Genomic DNA, 14,554 nt, shown 5'->3' on the forward strand with positions numbered 1-14,554 from the left:
CTTCGAATAATCAAGCCCTCCTATGCATTCCCATGTGTCCAAGAATGAATCCACACATCCCATTCCATGCTTCACAAATGCAATCCTCCAAAGGACTCAATACAATAAAAACCCAAAACCACCAGCCAACCTTAACCACTAAACATGTGCTTTCTCATATAGACCCAAGCTCACACAAAAATAAGTAGTGGTAAAGTAAAACCATGTGCCACAAAACCATGTGCTAAATACCCCTTGACCCCATATTTAATACTGGATACTAAGTTTTCTCTTTTTTAAATATCTTTCCCTAATATTAAATAAATACAATATAATAATCCCAATGTTACAATACAACTCATCAAGTGGTCCCAAGAATATTCCAAGGGAATATCTACATGTTACACGTCCATGTGCAACATCACATAATAAATAAATATTACAATTATAACATTATTTTGCAAGGTGTACAACACCTTATTTTCCAACACTAGAAAATGGCAAGGAATTGAAAAGACACCAAAAAGGGTTTAGTCGCAAAGAGTTGTCTACTTTGTGGGGGATGGTAGTTACCATTTGATTAAATACTTCACTTTGCAGGGTCATTTTACTAATTTCCATGGTTATCATTTTTTTCTTTGAATCACCCAAGGCATAAGAATCTATTCGTTTTTTTAATTTTTCTATTAACTTATATGGAGAAATGCATCAAATATGGTCCTTACCCGCCCCTCCATCAAGGGTTGATGTTAGTGTTGTATAATTTTTTTTTCAATGCAACCCCTTTTGCTAATCTCCCTACTTTTGGCCCTCCAAAAATCCCTCAGCAAAACCTAGCCCTTCTCCTAAGTTTGTAGGAACAAAGTGTATTATTTTCTTATAAGATACCCTTTCTTCCTCTCATGCTAAGGGAATTAAGATTGACACTTCTCTTTCTTCCTTTGCTTTCAAGAAGAAAAAAGTTGAAATGGGAATTGATTTTAAATATTCCACTAATGATGAGTATGAGCTAGATAAAATTATGTTATCCCTTTAGGACAAAGGGAAATCTTTTATTTATCCTCCTAAGAAAAGGAAGAAGGTTGTCTAGGATGATAAGGGTATTATTTATAGAAATAAGAAATGTAAGACTCATATTATGACTTACCCTCCTAGTGCTACTATTGACACCTCAAAGAACACTAAGGAGGAGGCAACTACTTCTAGTGAGTGAAGGTCGACCGAAATTGTAAAAATCTCTTGGAAGGATAAAATATCTCTGACACTTAAAACTTCCAATATAAGTGTTGGTATGGAGGAGGATTTGGATTTATCTAAGTTTCCCAATAAGGATAATAACATGGAGTATTCAGGTGAGCCATTGGACATAACCCATGAAGACTCTCTTTCTAACTCCCCTCTATATGTTATGCCTTTGGATTATGGTGAGGCCCTTGAAGGTTTTAATAATATAAAAAAATATGAGGAAGATGAAGGTGAGGACATAAAGGAAAAATAAACCAATGAGGATATTGCCAATAAATAAGAAAATATGCAGATGTTAATGGTTGAAATCGAAGACCTTTAGGTTAGAGTGGAGAGCCTTTAAAATGCATTGGACATTATCAATTTACCTAGAGTTGTGAAGAGAAATGAGATGGTCTATAGGATTCATTGACCTTCTTCCAATAGAAATTTATGATTTTGTAAAAATCTTTGAGAAAAATGGTTAAATTTACTAATGGCCTTATGAGAAAGATTGTGGTGGGTGTAGTGATAGTTGTGGCCAAGCTGGATAAGAAGGAGAAGAAAATGAGAAAGAGGGAGGGGTACACTAATGTTTCAAAGAAGGAAAATGATAAATGTCCTACTCGTAGTGATTCGAAATGGGAGGACTACACTCTAGTCTTGATGGTTGTGAACTGGAATACTCTTTATTAGATTTTCTTGTTGCCATATTTAGGTTGATTTTATTGCTAATTTATTGTTGTTTCTTTGGATTATTTGTGCTAGTTATATGATGTTTTATGTTGAAAGTCATTTTTGTTGTCCCCTATTGTTTATTTTATGGTTAGTCTCTTTTTTTCAGCTAGATTTTGTTATTATATTGATTGTTATTGTGGTAGCTTTGGCCTGCTTTTCTTTATAAGGGTTGGAGGCCCTTCCCCTACTTATCATTTTCAAAAAAATAAATTAATCCATAAACAAAATATAGAGATATTATAATTAGTCACATTATCAAGATACATTGAAATTAATTATAATTTTTAATTAATAATATAAAACATATTAATACACAATCACATAATACAAAGCATTTAACTAAATTCAAATATATTCTTCATTACCCAAAAAATCACAATGTAAAATAAATCCATTGTGAAAAGGTAAGCATGAATTATGTACTCAAATAAAGAGAATGTAAACAAGTCTATATTCACTAGCTAATTATTCTTGATCACAACAAGTTCAACTATTATTCTCAAGATAATAGCAATTCCCACATAATTAACAATCATAACAAGGTATATTAGCACATCCAAGAGTGTTTTATACAAATAATTTTATTAGAATAAGATGCGGACATGAGAGGGAGTGACTATACACTCTCCAACATAATATTAGGTTTCTTGCTAGAAGCTCTAAAAAGGTGAAGTAGAATAACCCACCATTGGGTCAAGGTAGTGGGATTTCCAATCTAGATAGAAGAACTTTATAATCCAAGATAGTCAACAAATGATTATACTCTATTATTGCTTTCCTATAGGGTACAACAAAATATAGTTGCATGCCAAACACTATTGCACATATTACATCCCTAAGACAAGGGTGCTAAAGCACTAATATAGTTCATAATGTTGGCAATTGACACTCTACTGGTTAAGTTTCATTATATTGTCATTGATGGCAACACGTTTTTGGGTTCAGGCTTCATATAGTATACCGACAGGCACTTCACAGACTCTACATTGGCACCGACACCATCATGATAGAAGATTTCTTTGGTCATCGGCAATGCAGGCTGACATGGTATGATAAATAATATCGGTATGGGAGGCCGACATATCTTGGATCCGGCATCGACAACTTGTTTAATGCTTATTCATTTATGTTATTAGGCCGACATGTATTACGTAATTATATATATCCTTGTAAGCCGACATAAGGTATATATATAGGATATGCATAGATAGAAAAGTGTGGAATGAATAAGGTTATGGATGTAATGTAATGCAAAATATATCAAAAAGACTATGTATGTGAGGATTTCATTGTAAGGTTTATTTTGGTACTGAGGTTTTAACCGGAACAGACAGAGCTTAAACCAGAACTGTATTCTGGCATAGGAGATGCTATCTTTTTCAGTTCAACACTTCTCCGGATTGTAGTCTGGATTTGTGTGTAGTCAGTGAGATTCCTTTTGTGATCAGCAATGTGCTCTAGGCTGTAAGCCTTCCTGCAAGTGCATGCCCCAACATATATTGTAATATCTCTTCATGTGGCCAATGGATTGATATTGTGGGTCACAAATCCCACCGTAGTTTTTTCTCATTGAGGTTTTCCATGTATAAATCTGTGTGTTATGGTTCTCATTTATATGTTTGGCTTATTGGTTGCATTACTTCTTTCAATTTTGTTTATACCGGTATACCGATTGGTGTATGTATGTTTTGTTAAGGCTAAAATATTTTATTCTGGTATAACACTGATTCACCCCCCCTCTCAGTTTTATTGGTTTCCAACAATTGATATTAGATCCTTGTGCCTCGGAGGAAGTTTAACAACTTGAGGAAGATCCTGAAACTGGAATCATTGAATATGGCTTTGGAGAAATAGCTTGAGATGGCACTTGAAGATTATGATGCTGAAAGATTGTAGAACTTAAAGTTACAAGATGAGTTGAATTCTGCTAAAGAATTTATTTCTATCCTACAAGAAAAACTTTCATCTGTTCAAGCTAGGAGGAAGGAACTTTTGCAAAATCAAGATGACGAAGATGCACTTAACGAACAATGTTAGAAATTAAGTCAGGAGAACTTGATTATGAAGAATGAAGTGCAAACTATGACTATGACATTATCCAAGGATGTTGAGGACAAAAAGAAAAAGGAATAAAATCTTGCTGTATCCCTGAATAACAAATTTGAAGAATGTGGTAGGTTGACTCATGAAAATGAGATATTAAGGTCTAATTTGGTACAATCTCGAAGCAATGAGCAAGATCTTGAGAGACAAATGATAGTACTAAGAGATGATTTAACTGTTGTAAGTGAGTACAAAGAAAAATTCAAGATCAGCTCAACACAACTTGATGAGTTACTGAAGAGACATAGGCAAATTGGAGATTCTAGTGGATTTGGATTTGAGCAAGGACAGAGTTTCAGTATTGCTAATGAAGATCAAAACCATAAGACACCGGTAAGGCAATTCAATGCTTATAAATTCAATGGTAGATGTTTCATTTGCAATAGATTTGGTCACATGGCTAGGCATTGTAGAAACAGAGCAAATCAGAACCTTGATTTTGCTCCCGGTAAATATTCTAAATGCAATAAAATTGGTCATAAAACAGAAGATTGCAAAATGAATGTAAAATGCTATGCTTGTGGAAAATTTGGACATATGGCTAATTAGTGTAGGTCAAGTAATTTCACTGGTTTTAGCAAGGCAATTCAAAAGAATAATGTTACATGTTATGCATGCAATGAAGTCAAACATATTGCTAAGTTCTGTAGAAGCAAGAATACACCAGTAGGAAATGAAGGAATAAATAATAAAGGCAAAGAGAAGGTAAATGAAATCCAAAAGGATCATACTCAGAGATGGGTCAGAAAGATTGAAGAGCAATCACGAGATGGGAATGTCCCAGTTACCTATCCAACAGAAGAGGTTGCTCCTGCACTTGCAGTGAGCTCATCTGGTAACTAAGGCAGATGCCTTAGGGGTAGGCGAATTTCATGGAAGATGATGCATATGCCCTTGGAGGAGATTATGGAAGATGTTCCAGATATTTGAAAGGATTATCCGACATTGATATATTCAGAGTGAGATCTAGTATCATTCACCGACAGTCATTTATGTCAACAAAAAATTAGGGTTTTCTCGATGGATAAAAGGTCAATTACACTTCATTATTAATCACCCAACATTTAGAGCGATTTCAAAGCAATTCAGAGCGACTTAGTGCAATCAAAAACTATTCAGAGGTGATCAACTTTTATCCTAAACAATCACACAGACATCTGGAAGGATTTGATAAGAGGTTTTCACCAGCATAGTTCTAAAGGTATTTCTCTTGAATCATGGAATCAGGATCATCTTCTGCTCCTATTTTTGTTGCAAATCCAACTATAGTATAAATTAAGGATTGCCCCATTGCCAATTTTCAAATCGTATCCACACATGGCTACCAAGGAAGATTCGGTTGGAGCATTTTCTAGCGTCCCAAAGGGAGTGGTATATTTAGAAGATGTTAGGGCTTATATTCATTGTCATATAGAGGACTTAGGTACTTCATAAATAAAGGGGGTGTATATGAATGAACTCATGGGAGAATCTGGTAAAATCAAACCAACATATAAACACATCGAAGATCTAGGGTTCACGGATATTCTGGATATTTCAGAATTCGAGGATGAGATTGTCATATATGTACTAAGAAGAGTACATGGGGAATTCATATGGTTGGACCGACCCTAAAAAATCACTAAGGAAGCCATTCGGGCAATTACTGGTTTACCATCAACAGGGCAACAACCCAGTAAGAAAGTATCAAATGACTTAGTAAAGAAAATCACCAGTGCTACATCAGACAACAAATCAATGAAAGTGAACACTATCACTGACACCGACATTAAATTTGGCAACATGATTATTGGTTACAAGGTAACTCAGTCTAACCGACTAAATTCAGTTTCTAGTTCATGTATTTTGGCCGCTTATAGAATGATGAGAGAAAATATCAAGTTAGATATTTGTGATTGGATGCTTGAGGAGTTATTGATCAATTTAGGGATGATTAAAGGTGAGAAGAGGGGAACCTTCTGGTATGGAAATCTGTTAGTGTGCTTAATGTTATACTTTCTAAATGATACCCCCAACTCTGGAAGGAAGCAATGGGATTTTGACATCCCAGTAGGAAGACAACTGAAACAATCAATTGTTGCATTGGGAAGTCTTAGAGATGACAAGGTATGGGGTTAATTCAAGTCTTTTCAGAAATCTATGAGGTCTAGAATAAGGATACCTGAACAAATTGTAGAGAAATACTCTAGCGACATTTGTTTCATGGTTAAGAAGGATGTGACTCTCATGGAGGCAGTTAATATCCGAAATATTTGGATAGAGGAAATGGGATATGAGGTGGATGCATTAATCCTTGATGCATATGTAAAATTTCTATTAGATGCAGAAATAGATGAAGCAGAAAAACCTTGTGGAACAATACAACAAAAGACTTTTGAGGTTGAAACTGAGTTCAAACGGAAGAAGAGGGAAAAACAAGAAGGTAAGGCAAGCAAGTTTATACAAAAGGTTTCTAAGGACATTAAGGTACTCATTGATGCTGTCTTGAAGAAAGGGAGAAAGAGGAAGGATCCGGTAGTTCACATTGAACCTATGGCTACAGATTTTGAGAATTATAATGAGACACCTTTAGCTTTCAAAAGGGTTGTAAGAAAGAAATCAGAAGAATCTAAAGTAGAACCAAAGAGACAGCTGATTAGGAAAGTCACCATAAAAGTACCAACATAGAATCAGGCACCCAAGGCTACACCATCAGTTGCATCTGGTATTGCCAGAAGGAGGAAGGAGAGTGACATTGAATTGGCACTAGAGACTGGTAATGTAACAATTATTCCGCCTAAGACTTGTGCTCAAATTGTAGATGAAATAACTAAGGATGGGATGCTGAATAATGTTAAGTCTTATTATGATACATTTATAGTTAATGAACAGAGAGAAGTAGAGGGAGCAATTCTTCTATATTTAGATATCTATAAGAAAGCATTAATTGAAATAGAAAATCAAATACCGACAGAGCTATACAACATATTAGATGCTAGAAGGTTATCTGCTATGCAAGAAAACAAACACATTTAGATACAAGAACTCTTAGCTATATGTGTTACTATAACTCCAGATGAGATGGAGAAGAAAATTGAGGTTGCAAATAGGAAAGTATTTAAAATAAACATAGAATAAGTAGCCTGATGTTAGGAAGGATGAATGAGATGATAAAGGAAACATAGAAGGATTGGATCAAATTTTTGGGAGAGCATAGAGGATTCTTCACTTCACCGGAGATAAAGATTGACACTGTAGATACACCGATTGAAGGGGAAGGCAAAGGAATTACGAGTACACCACCCTCAGTTTTGAAGAACATAAAGATAGTGGAAATTGAGCCAAATGCATAGACAAATATAGAGACATCAGTTAATGCACAAAACATTGTACATGATATTAACATCGAGGAAACTTGTCCTCTGGATACAAATGTACAGGTCGAGGTTACTATTCCTAGAGAGGAACCAACAGTTGCACAAATTGCACCAAGTGGCGAAGCCACCGGTGCAAGTGATGAGGTAATAAAGGATAAATCACTAGAGAAAATAGGGGAATCCGTTAGGGAACCAATTGCTGACACATCATTATTGACAATTGGCACTTCTCTAGTGAAAAAGAAAAACATCACATAAATGAGTCCCACAGAACTGATGATGATGGCTGCTCAAAAGCTGATGAAGGAAGGAAACACAGACAAAGGGATTATAGATCAATCCATACTATTTTGCATAGATTGGTCCTACAATGTAAGATTGAGAATGAAGCGATCTCTTCCGACAAGCTTAAGATAATAACAAAGCACATTTCTAAAGATTTTCAATCATTACAACAAATCTCTAACCGACTAGCACTTGAAAAATTCACTTTGGCTAAGAAAGCTTCTTTTGATCAGATCATTGATAGAGAGAAGAAAAATATTGAGGAGAAGTTAATATTGATAGAAAATTCTTTGAAACAAAGTACTAATATATACAGGGTATGTTGCAATATAGAGATTCTTACAACAAAAGTGGATGAAAAGATAAAAGAAGTACAAGACAAAATTGCTAATATTGCTAACTCTTTTGGTGGACTAATTTCACTGACCACATCTATAGATGGACAAATTTTAACTTTGGAGAATCAAATTTCTGCTCTTGAGAAAGAAAGAGATAAGATCATTCGGAGAGCCAAAAGTCTCAAAGGTTTGGTGTGTCCAAGATTGGATTCACTTGGTGTTCACAAGAGGGAATGCATGGATATACTTCGTAAGCCCACACTAGCAGAAGTTAATGAGAAAGAATCACTTTCATATTTACTGAGTGGACTTGTATCTATCTCTGGCACACTCAAAACCCGTCGGGATACTTACGTGGAGTTATTAGATAGATCTTACTCGGAAATCTTGAAATTGGTCAAGCTCCGGTAAAACATTTTTTTGGGAGATATTCAGTGTACATTTATCATTCTTTGACATTCTTTTTACAATTTTTTGGGCATTGATGTCAAAGGGGGAGTGGTATACATGTGAAAAGAATGAAGGGTTGCATACATTAAGGGGAGGTACAGAGTGTTTGGAATTTTAGAGTATTGGATCATTTTGCATATTCAGCTCAGGGGGAGTACGACAGGATGACACCAACAGTTGAAACCATGACCATTTTTCACATGAGTGTTGCCATCAATGCCAAATGGGGAAGATTGTTGGCAATTGACACTCTACTGGTTAAGTTTCATTATGTTGTCATTGATGGAAACATGTTTTTGGGTTCAGGATTCATATAGTATACCAACAGGCACTTCACAGACTCTACACCGACACCAACACCGACATCGACATGATAAAAGATTTCTTTGGTCATCGACAATGCAAGCCAACATGGTATGATAAAGGATATCGATATTGGAGGCCGACATATCTTGGATCCAACATCGACAACTTGTTTAATGCTTATTCATTTATGTTATTAGGTCGACATGTATTATGTAATTATATATATCCTTGTAAGCCAACATAAGGCATAAATTTATATAGGGTATATATGTATATATAGGATATGCATAGATAGAAAAGTCTGGAATGAATAAGGTTATGGATGTAATGTAATGAGAAATATATCAAAAAGACTATGTATGAGAGGAATTCATTGCAAGGGTTATTCTGGTACTGAGGTTTTGACCGGAACAAACAAAGCTTAAACCAGAGCTGTAGTTTGGCATAGGAGATGCTATCTTTTGCAGTTCAACACTTCTCCGGATTGTAGTCTGGATTTGTATGTAGTCAATGAGACTCCTTTTGTGATGATCAGTGTGCTCTAGGCTATAAGCCTTCCTGCAAGTGCAGGCCCCAACATATATTGTAATATCTCTTCATATGGTCAGTGGATTGATATTGTGGGTCACAAATCCCACTGTGGTTTTTCCTCATTGAGGTTTTCCATGTATAAATCTACGTGTTTTGGTTCTCATTTATATGTTTGGCTTATTGGTTGCATTACTTCTTTCAATTCTGTTTATACTGGTATACCAGTTGGTGTATGTTTTGTTAAGGCTAAAATCTTTTATTTCGGTATAACACTCATTCACCCCCCCCCTCAGTGTTATTGGTTTCCAACACATAAGTGCCACAAAATTCACATAAAGAGTAAAATCATACCAATACATACTAGAAACACAAAAAAATAGACTATTATTTGCAGCTTATCAATGTTATAACTTTCCCTAGCTACCATATGTATTGATAATCAAGTAGAAGCATCACAATAAAGAACCATCACATGAATCCACTTGTAAAGAATTATTTCCTACCATAACCACAATCAACACTTAATTTATCCATACTTAGCTTATGCACAATCATAAAGTGTGGATAAAGGGGTGATACCACACATAACCTACTATCATAAGCAAGAAAAAGGTATAAATCTATGATGCCGACCTAGTTGTAAAATTCATTTATGTCGGTAAGGTTGATGTTTTGAAGTGTCGATGATTTTGACAAGTGTGTGAAGCCGGACCAAGGTGTGTGAGAAGATCTGCTAGAGTGATGCAGACTTAGAACTTAATTGGATCTGATCAAGCAAGCAATTGAGTGCTCTACATAGATCATTCATTATTGTTCTCTAACAATTACTATATACACCTAAAACTGGTCTGAAGATAGTTAATTAAATATGCAATTATTTGATTAATTCCCCTTCCCAATTAATTGAATTCACAAGCAATTTAATTAATTTCTCTATTCATCTACTAGTAAATAAATCTAAATGATTTATTTATATAGTTCATCTCATATCCCCCTTTGATTAATTAATTCTAAATTAATTAATGTCTCCCCATATTACTCAATTCTTCTAATCCCTAATTAAGATTAACAAACTCAAGTTTGTTGAGATTAATTACCATTTTCTAATTATTTGAATTTCTAAATTCAAATGAGCACATGGCTCCTAAATTTTAACCAACTAACCTAACCATCCCCTAACTTAACCCATTCAGTATAATCTTGGGTCTAACTAACCCTATCCTATCTTGCACATTCTAACCTCCTTATCCTAACCTCCCATGGTGTGGATATTCTCTCCTTGAGCCACATGTCTCCTCCCTTGGACACTTGCCCTCTCATGAGCAAGGCTCCTTGACACTTGTCACCATAGAGATGACAAGTGTCCCTTCCTCCAACCTTTTATCCAACTTTCTCAATCTTGGCATTGGAATTCCTATAAATATCCCCCATTTTGGAGCAATAAGGATCCCATCTCATATCAATTTAGGCATCATTACTATAGGCAATTTGCATTTCAATTATCTAGCATTTAGCTTTTAGATTAATCATAGCATGTTAATCTAGTTTCTTAAATCATGCATTTCATATCATCTCCATAGTCAATCATGATCAAATAGCTACTCAACTCTTGAGTTGTCACTTTGGAGGTCATTGCTCCGCTGAGAGCCCATCAATCCAACACCTTCAAGGTCCTCAAGAATAGAGAAAAATGAGACATTTCAAGGAAGGCTTATGGTTTGCATTTCTAATCTAGTTTTCAATTAAGCTTTTCAATTACATTTTATTGTCTCATTATATGTGTATGCCTCCTATATACCACATTTTTAGCATCACAATTACAATAGCTAAAATCCCTTAACCAGGTAGGTCCTAACAAGCCTCACATTGTAAAATCCCCTAACAGGGTGACTCAATATCTGAGTTCTAAATCCTCTTGCGAGGTTGAACCTAACAGATCAAAGCTCCTAATAGGGCTGAGGTAAATCCCTGAACTGGGTGACTCCTAACAAGGTCTTCTCCTAACAGGGCATCACTGTAAGCTTCTAACCAGGCTTGGCTCCTAACAGGGCACATTCCAAAAGAGTGCAAAATATTTGTGGGTACCAATTCCCACCGTGGTTTTTCCCTATTTGGGTTTCCACATGAAAATCATGGTGTTCATGTGTGGAATGATTTTCTTGCGATGTTCATGTTTTATTTTTTATTACCAATTAAGACAGTTTATGATTGTTTATCAGAGATCTTAAAGTGGTTACCGGTATTGATGGTTAAATGGTAGATAAAGCATTCTGATCAGTTAATAAGTTGGCAATTTAGTGTTTGTTGATCTGATATTGAATTTATGGCTAATATGATTAATAAGTTTGCATAAGAGGAAATGATTATCTAGATCTGATAAGGAAATATGTTATGAATATTTGATTTAAGTGTTGAACATTTTCAAATGTGAGATAAGTTTGTTTCGGTGTTGAAAGTTTCAGCTTTTGTTAATTAATACTAATTCACCCCCCCTCTCAGTATTAACCGAATCCTCTAGGATTAACACCTTTCTTTGTTGAAGATGAAGGAGACTATAGATCCATACTAGCTCTGAAGACATTATCTAAATAACAAGGTGACATAACGAAACCCTGCAAACACATGGAGCATGACACCAGTTCCGAGAACGTGGCAAGGACTAAGAAAGAAGGTGATGAGATGGTTTCCGATTCTTCAAAAAATCTATATGAAGCAAAAGATCTCTTTATCTGAGAAGAAATCAAAGAAGAGATAGATGAAGCTTAATTCTGGGATGAATTGAAACTTTTCAGCTCATCGATAAAGGGTAAAACCCTTCCTCATAAGGCAAGAAATAATGAGAAACAACAAAGGGATTTAATCCTCTTAGCATCAGAAGAGTTCAAAAGCACAAGCTATGCAAAAAGGAAAAACACAAAGAAAGATGGAATGTATCTATAATCTCACACTTTCTCACCTAGTACCTTCAAGAGGGTTCCCTATTCAGCATCTAGCCTTGCAAGCGAATTTTCATTCTCCTTTGGTCATGTTTGCTTCAAAACATGAAGATGAGCTTCTTAAGGGAAAAACCTTCACCCTCCCACTACCAGAAGATAGTATTGACAAATGGACAACTTTATAGTATTCGGTATGTGGGAAAATTTCAAGTAAATTATGAGTTTCTTACCATTCCATTTCCCTTTGTTGTTTGTTCAAAACCATACCAAATTTCATAAATTAGGAAAGAAGGAAAGTTATTTTAAAAAATCGGTTAATGGTTTTGTTTAGCCCATCAATTTTCTGAAGTAGGTTAGGTTTGAGTAGGATTACTTAGTTGTTTTTTCTATCCAAGAAGTGCTACTACACATTCACTTCCCTTTAAGGGTGGCTTTGTTTAGTGTCTAGGTTTTCGTACAAGTGCTATCACGCACAAGTTTTGATCCCTGGAATGCCCCACATTCAAAGGTTTCAGAATTATCAGCTAGCATGACCCCTCACCATAGAAGCAATAATGTATTTATTAAAAGTCTGCAACATAAGGTTTCTTTGTGTTCTCATGCTTTCTCGTGGGCGTTATCCAAGGACATAAGATACTAAGGTTTGAATGAGGGTGTTTCAATTCGTTGCTTCATATCATCTGACTAATAGGTACCAACATGGCCCTCTTGCTTGACAGGCTGCCATCACTATCTAGCTCCTAGCTGTCTACCGGGAATTGAAAATCCTCTAGCCATTTTGCGTCGAAGCTGGGCTCCTCTTTGGTCACCTTTTTGAGAAACACATATGCATGGGTGGAGAGGCCACAAAATGTAGCCATGGCACCACTGCATCCTTCTTCACGTATGCTTTCAGGTCAGTTGCAGTGGGGATGCCAATCCATACTATGCCACCGCCAAAACCTCATCCAGCCCACCAGTATATTCATTTCCAAATAAACCTCAAGTCACCCTTGCAATTTCATCTTTTGGTGCCTCAAGGTTAAGCAAGGAGCCCGCGAAGAAAGACACAATGTCTGTATTCATCTGGTAGCAGTCTTCACTGACCCAAAAATCTTCTCGTAAGATCCACTTAACAAAAGCAAGCACTAAGTCATTGTCATTATTATTCAAGCATTCTATCCATAGGTATTTGATTAATCCTACGAATGTTCGTTGTGCCTTACTGGTAGTTAGCCTAATTGGGGTGTCCATCTCTACCTAAGTTTGCAAATTATGCTAATGCTCTTTACTACGCAGGCTCAATCTCTAGTTTGGAATGATTTAATTAGTAGGCTAATTTCCCTATATGCATGTGCGAGTAGTTGTGCATCTGCATTTTGAGGTGAGTGATCATGCCATAGAACAAGATTTGAGGCACTAGAGTAGCGTCCTCAATACATTTTGTATTTAGTAAGTATTTAATTTTAAATGTCCCTTCATATGACAATGGAGATTGTATAGAGGTGACTTGCATTTTCAAGTTAAGTAAAACATTAATTCATTTAATTTTCTTATTTATGACATAAGATTTGGCTTGATTTTACTAAAGATTTTGATTGTCATATAAGGGTTTCTCGTACCACTGTTATTCATGTTGTTGTTTTGTGGTGACATTCATAAGTTCAATCATAATTACACATTTAATATTTTCTTAATGTGAAATATTGCAAGGGCACGTGTCCTCTTTAAGAGAAAAAACTAAAGGTTACCCTTGCTACCACTTTGGTTTCCAACCTGGTAGCCTGGTTTTATTATTGACAGAATTAAGATGAAAAATGAATGAGAAAAAGCTCCAAGGACATAAGGTGCAAGTTAAATCATTCTATACCCAGGTGATGTAAATAACCATATCGGGGTTATGGAAACTTAGCTAGTAGTAGAGCTATGTTCGTTGGAAACCAAAGTGGTATTCTTGTTGAGGCTATTGATGCGTGTCTGGTAGCAAGGCTCTACTCAATTGGCTATGGGGAATAACCAAGATATGTAGCTTAATATGGACACGTTTTCTTCTCTATTTCACCTTTCAAAAATTGTAAATAATGAGTACAGATGAATGATTGGATTCCCACATTTGGTGCATTGACTCTCTGTGGTATACATTCCTAATGTGGAGAGTCTTTATTTTTGGTAGGTTATTCCAAATGTTTTGTCATAAAATAGAGACCTTAATGCATTAATTTCTTATTTTTTATCCTAAAGGGAAGAATCCTTTGTAGTGGTCCTTAATGAACTTTGGATCATTTTGCTGCAACTGGGACATCATCTTACCCCCTATTGAGAACTGTTA

Source organism: Cryptomeria japonica, chromosome 10, assembly GCF_030272615.1.
Source record: "Cryptomeria japonica chromosome 10, Sugi_1.0, whole genome shotgun sequence".
In the NCBI taxonomy this organism is placed as follows: Eukaryota; Viridiplantae; Streptophyta; class Pinopsida; order Cupressales; family Cupressaceae; genus Cryptomeria; species Cryptomeria japonica.